The sequence below is a fragment of the Eptatretus burgeri genome, chromosome 16 (genome assembly GCF_056783735.1).
Source record: "Eptatretus burgeri isolate ZD-2024b chromosome 16, Ebu_testis_v1, whole genome shotgun sequence".
Classification (NCBI taxonomy): domain Eukaryota; kingdom Metazoa; phylum Chordata; class Myxini; order Myxiniformes; family Myxinidae; genus Eptatretus; species Eptatretus burgeri.
The window spans coordinates 45728180-45734867 of NC_140976.1; positions in this window are offsets into that span (position 1 = coordinate 45728180).

Consider the following 6688-nt stretch of genomic DNA (forward strand, 5'->3'; position numbering starts at 1 on the left):
AAAATGGTGTTAAATGTAAGAAACTTAGATCATGCTACCCAATTACCTTTTGGTTTGCTCCGATGTGATCGCAGAGAGCTGGATCTTAAAACGAACCGTCCTTGGCCTGTACCGATTAATGTCTCAATATTAGATTGTGAATGTTCGAAATCCCACGGTCTTACAAGAGTAGTGTCAGACCCCACTATTCATGGGGCATACGTTCTTGGAAAAGGCCGCAAAAGGGGGTTAAACTTAGAACTTAGGGTTCTATAATAAGTTTGTAAATAATAAATAAAATAAAATTTACAATAAGTTTGTAAATAATATAATAAATAAAAAAGTGAAGTTCAGTAATATGTAAACTTAACTGTGAACAACAAGGTATAGGTTCCCAGTGGTCCGTGACCCACAGAAAATACCGTGAATTTCACGCATTATTCCAATGGAAAAAAGGGGGATAGGTTCCCAGCAGTTCCTGATTCAGAGGGAAAACTTTTTAAAAGTAAAAAAAAAAAAAATTCGACCACAAATGCACATGATGACAGTTTCATAAAAAACGATTACAAGTACAAAAACCAGAGTTGGTGTCAAAGCCACCCAATGCTCACCCGTTTATACATTTATCGTTTTTAAAAGACTAGTCTAATAATATTTTTTATAAAGCATTACAGTGAAGTCTGATCCAAATAATTTTAAAGCAATATATGTGTTTGAATATTACAATCAGTAAAAAAGCGTGGTAGATAAAAAACATTAGAAAGGAAAAAAAACTTTAACGTTGATGTGCTACAAAAAAGTTAAGTTCAAAACAGGTCAAAAATTAAAAAAAAATTGAATTTTTATTTATTTAAACTTCACTACATCAATAGTATACCCCAAAGGAACCTCCATGCCAAATATCAGCATCCAAGTACACATATTAAATGAATGGCAAGCTTCTAAATAACTTGCAACAAAAACTTTAATGTTGATGTGCTACAAAAAAGTGAAGTTCAAAACAGGTCAAAAATTTCAAAAATTTGAAATTATTTTTTGTTTAAACTTCACTACAATAATATACCCCAAAGGAACCTCCATGCCAAATATCAGCATCCGAGTACACATATTAAATGAATGGCAAACTTCTAAATAACTTGCACCAAAAACTTTAACATTTTCACGCTCACGCCGGGAGTAGTGCTATAGCTCTCTGTTCTTCGAACAGGCGAGCTAAAAATAAATTTTTTTTTTTTAAAACAACAGCAGGTACCATTTCAAATTTTTTATTTGCACGAACACGCAACTTTTCAAATGATCATGATGATATAAAATCCAGTGAACTTAGTGTTGTTATCTGAAGAGCATGCAGATGAGGGTGCTGATTAGTCGTGCACCGAAAGGAATGTAGGTGAGGGCGCTGAAGCAGATGAGGATGCTGATGATTCACTCATTGAAGGGGATACAGGAGAGGAAGGTGAGGGTGCTGATGCTCCGGACGTGAGTGGATCAGGGAAGAAAAAAAAATGGGTGATCATGAGCTGCCTGGCAGATTGCCGCAGGTTTCGATGTAGATTCTTGGATGGGAGCATCAAGTCATCCAAACCCCTTTTAAATTTGAGGTAATGCCCCATGACTGGATCAGCGTCCAACAGCCTCTGGGTAATTGACCGCACATCCTGCACCATCTCACCCAGGAACTTAACTGTGGAGATTGGACAGACACCTCTTCTCAGCACTGCTCACTTCCTCCTCTTCCTCACAAACCTTGGTAAAGGCTTCCAACTCCTCCTCGGTGAGCTCCTCCTCGGTGAGGCTCCAAGTTGTCAAAGCCTTCCCACCTGCCGTGCCAATTTGACACCTTCATGCCTCTCCTCCATGTTGTTGAGAAAGCCTCAGAAATTCTACACTGACTGTGACCACAGGTTGTACCAGCAGGCGTTGATGGTGGAGGCTCTCACCTCGTCCAGCGACTGCGCCGATGCAGTGAACCAAGTCGAACTCCTTCTAACACCACCTGATTGTGAACTCCAAAATGCGGTAAAGGTGCGGTGGGTATAATAGATTTTGAAAGTCTAGATTACACCTTGATCGAGCAGCTGGATGAGGGATGTGGTTGGGCGGCAGGAAGATCACCTCGACCTTCCGGTGAGCCACCTTCAAGTCTCCGGGGGGGGGCAGGAGCATTATCAACCAGCAGGAGAAGAGGTCTAGGGTTATAGAGTATTTAGTGTAGATAGGTGACAAAAAAAAATCTATTTAATCTATTTTAACTTCAGGCTGTAACTCAACAAAATGTGACAAAAGTCAAGGGGTGCAAATACTTTCTGAAGGCAATTTAGGTACCGGTACCAAATCTGTTGCGGTAGCATTTGGGTCACGACGCAAATGTGATTTCAAACTTTTGGTAGTAGACAAAAGAGTTTGGGAACCACTGGTCTAACGGATCTGATGGTTTAAAGGGTCTAAAGTGGAAGGTCCGTTTAGGGTACCAGGAATCTAAAAGGTCTCAGAGGTACGTTCCAATAGTACTTAATTATCACAACACCACACGTAAACAGTTGGCTAACAACATGGCACCGATTGTTAAGTTCACCAAATTCTAGTATTACAGGAGAGAGAGAGAGAGACAGAGACAGAGACAGAGACAGAGAGGGAGAGAGAGAGAGAGAGAGGGAGAGAGAGGGAGAGAGAGGGAGAGAGAGGGAGAGAAAGGGAGAGAGAGGAAGAGAGAGGGAGAGAGAGGGAGAGAGAGGGAGAGAGAGGGAGAGAGAGGGAGAGAGAGGGAGAGAGAGGGAGAGAGAGGGAGAGAGAGGGAGAGAGAGGGAGAGAGAGGGAGAGAGAGGGAGAGAGAGGGAGAGAGAGGGAGAGAGAGGGAGAGAGAGGGAGAGAGAGGGAGAGAGAGGGAGAGAGAGGGAGAGAGAGGGAGAGAGAGGGAGAGAGAGGGAGAGAGAGGGAGAGAGAGGGAGAGAGAGAGGGAGAGAGAGAGGGAGAGAGAGGGAGAGAGAGGGAGAGAGAGGGAGAGAGAGGGAGAGAGAGGGAGAGAGAGGGAGACAGGGAGAGAGAGGGAGACAGAGGGAGAGAGAGGGAGAGAGAGGGAGAGAGAGGGAGAGAGAGGGAGAGAGAGGGAGAGACAGGGAGACAGGGAGAGACAGGGAGACAGGGAGAGACAGGGAGAGACAGGGAGACAGGGAGAGACAGGGAGACAGGGAGACAGGGAGAGACAGGGAGACAGGGAGAGACAGGGAGACAGGGAGAGACAGGGAGAGACAGGGAGAGACAGGGAGAGACAGGGAGAGACAGGGAGACAGGGAGAGACAGGGAGACAGGGAGAGACAGGGAGACAGGGAGAGACAGGGAGACAGGGAGAGACAGGGAGAGACAGGGAGACAGGGAGACAGGGAGAGGCAGGGAGACAGGGAGAGACGGGGAGAGAGGGGGAGACAGGGAGAGAGGGGGAGGCAGGGAGAGAGGGAGAGGCAGGGGGAGAGGGAGAGACAGGGAGAGAGGGAGAGGCAGGGAGAGAGGGAGAGACAGGGAGAGACAGGGAGAGAGGGAGAGACAGGGAGAGAGGGAGAGACAGGGAGAGACAGGGAGAGACAGGGAGAGACAGGGAGAGACAGGGAGAGAGGGAGAGACAGGGAGAGAGGGAGAGACAGGCAGAGAGGGATGGAGAGACAGGGAGAGAGGGAGAGACAGGGAGAGAGGGAGAGACAGGGAGAGAGGGAGAGACGGAGAGACAGGGAGAGAGGGAGAGACAGGGAGAGAGGGAGAGACAGGGAGAGAGGGAGAGACAGGGAGACAGGGAGAGACAGGGAGAGACAGGGAGAGACAGGGAGAGACAGGGAGAGAGGGAGAGACAGGGAGAGAGGGAGAGACAGGGAGAGAGGGAGAGACAGGGAGAGAGGGAGAGACAGGGAGAGAGGGAGAGACAGGGAGAGAGAGAGAGACAGGGAGAGAGGGATGGAGAGACAGGGAGAGAGGCAGGGAGAGGGGGAAGGTGAGACAGGGAGAGAGGGAGAGACAGGGAGAGAGGGAGAGACAGGGAGAGAGGGAGAGACAGGGAGAGAGGGAGAGACAGGGAGAGAGGGAGAGACAGGGAGAGAGGGAGAGACAGGGAGAGAGGGAGAGACAGGGAGAGAGGGAGAGACAGGGAGATAGGGAGAGACAGGGAGAGAGGGAGAGACAGGGAGAGAGGGAGAGACAGGGAGAGAGGGAGAGACAGGGAGAGAGGGAGAGACAGGGAGAGAGGGAGACAGGGAGAGAGGGAGACAGGGAGACAGGGAGACAGGGAGACAGGGAGACAGGGAGACAGGGAGACAGGGAGACAGGGAGACAGGGAGACAGGGAGACAGAGGGAGAGAGGGAGAGAGGGAGAGAGGGAGAGAGGGAGAGAGGGAGAGAGGGAGAGAGGGAGACAGGGAGACAGGGAGACAGGGAGCCAGGGAGACAGGGAGACAGGGAGAGAGGGAGAGAGGGAGAGAGGGAGAGAGAGGAGAGAGAGAGAGAGAGAGAGAGAGAGAGAGAGAGAGAGAGAGAGAGGAGAGAGAGGAGAGGAGAGAGGAGAGAGAGGAGAGAGAGGAGAGAGAGGAGAGGAGAGAGACAGAGACAGAGACAGAGACAGAGAGGGAGAGAGAGAGAGAGAGACAGAGAGAGACACAGAGACAGACATCAAGAGAAGAGGGGACAGGACACATGGGATGAACAAGCTGACACAACATGAGAAAGGGGAAAGCAGGAATCAAACAGAAATGGAACAAATGAAAAATCACAATAACCTGGAAAATGGGAGTGCTTGGGAATCGAGTCATTTGGGGTAGAAGAGATCATGAGTGTGGATGGGGGATGACCTGAAGAAGCGGTGAACAGCTGTTTTGAAGCTTTGGAGGGAAGAATGGGACTGAACAGACTGGATGTTAGTTCCACAGGCGAGAGAAAATAGGGGGCCTGCCCCAAAGGGGACAAGCATTCGGGACTTGCCTGGGTAATCGTGATGCTCATTTCGGAATACGTGTTCATAGCAGAAGAGATGGAAAAGAAAATAATAATGTGTAAGAAAATAGCTCAATAACGTGTCAGGTCTGAATCAAGTCTGTATCAGAAGTCATCAGGCCAGATTGGATCTGTGACTTGCTACAGGTACCATGGAAATCCGTACTAACCTGTTTCATGGTCAGGTTGTCGGCGACAAAACTGTTTCCTGGTGAGGAGGGTGTACGATATGGACACCCAGCAAGATTAAGAACAAACCTGTCAAAGAGCGGAGGAGCTCCTTGTGAGCAAACAGCCATCCATTTCTGGTGCCCAACTGTGTGCTGACATCCTTGCACAGTTGGGTTGCTTTTTTTTTCTAGGTTGGTGGCAGGATTTGCACTCCAGCCACCACAAATCCCATAAACACAAAGAAATCTGAAAACCCACTCTGTGGGAGTACCTCCTGTGCCACTGCCCTTCACAGGGAAGCTCACCAGATGACGAGATTGGGGCAAAGCCTCCGGGGATTCCTTGATGATAGGTGGAAAAGCACAGGGGAAACTTCCTGTGTCAGATTGCAGTGGTGTGTTGCGGGGTGCTGCTGGGGTGTCGTCAACCAGACGACGTCTCCTTGGGTTAACCTGAGGCAGCCTGGTGTTGGCTTAGCGGTTACGGTGATGGCTTGGGATCCTTGGGTCCTGAGTTTGAACCCCGTTGGCTACTGAATTACCACTAGGGGATTGATTCAGCCTGTCGGCGAAATGAGCACCAGTTTACTGGTAATAGGGGCACTGCATCAGCAGCATAGCTGCACCCCAAACCGAAGATGCAACGAGCAGCCAAAAGGGCAGCACACGATGGGAACTGAGGTTCGGAGACCCGGTAGTGGTGAGATCATGGCAGGTGGTTTTACTTTCTGGTCTGGTCGCTCTGATGGTTCAGAACATTAATAAACTTTTACTTCCATCCTGACTCGGAGGCCCAACAGGGTCAGTAATATGTAAACATAAAATTTTTTTTGTTGTGTTTAAACCGAGTGTTTAATCAACAAATAATCACATTTACTATTACCAATTGCCATTTCACGGGGTCTTTTTGCTCGTAGTGTTATCGAGTAAAAATGAAAAACACTCAAGATTGTACTTACGGATGGTGGATAAGAGATGATGATGGAGGGTGTTGTAGGTTATTGAGATGACATCCAAGTCCCAATGTCTGGTGTTGGCTTAATGGCGAGGGAGGTGGGCTTGGGATTCTATGGTCCTGAGTTCAAATCCCACACGGCTGTTGAATTAATACCAGGTGGGGTTGACTCAGCCTGTCATCCTTCAGAGGTCGGTAAAGTGAGTACCAGTTTGCTGGGATGATTGAGCCATTCGAGTATCCTGTGTCGGAGTGGCGACCTGTCCAAGCTTGTGCCCAATAACCCAGGAGACTGCTTTGGCAGCACTGATGCTCCATACAAAGTATGGTCCCAATGGATGAATGGATGGTCCCTGACTTAGGGTCGTCAAGGTCATCAGACTTTGTGAAGGTGATCTTTGTCTGCTTCGCCTTGTTCTGCAGGTCCTTATAGACCTCCGTATAAGGTGCCATGACAGTGTCCATCTCACGCTTTAATTTCAAGCAACTGTCCGTGAAGACTTTTTGGTTTCTATGGTGTTTTCAGAGCCGTAAGGCTCTATATATGCCACACACCTGAACACTTTGGCTGAAGCAGACAAGTATGGGGGACTTTATATCATTCGACATATAT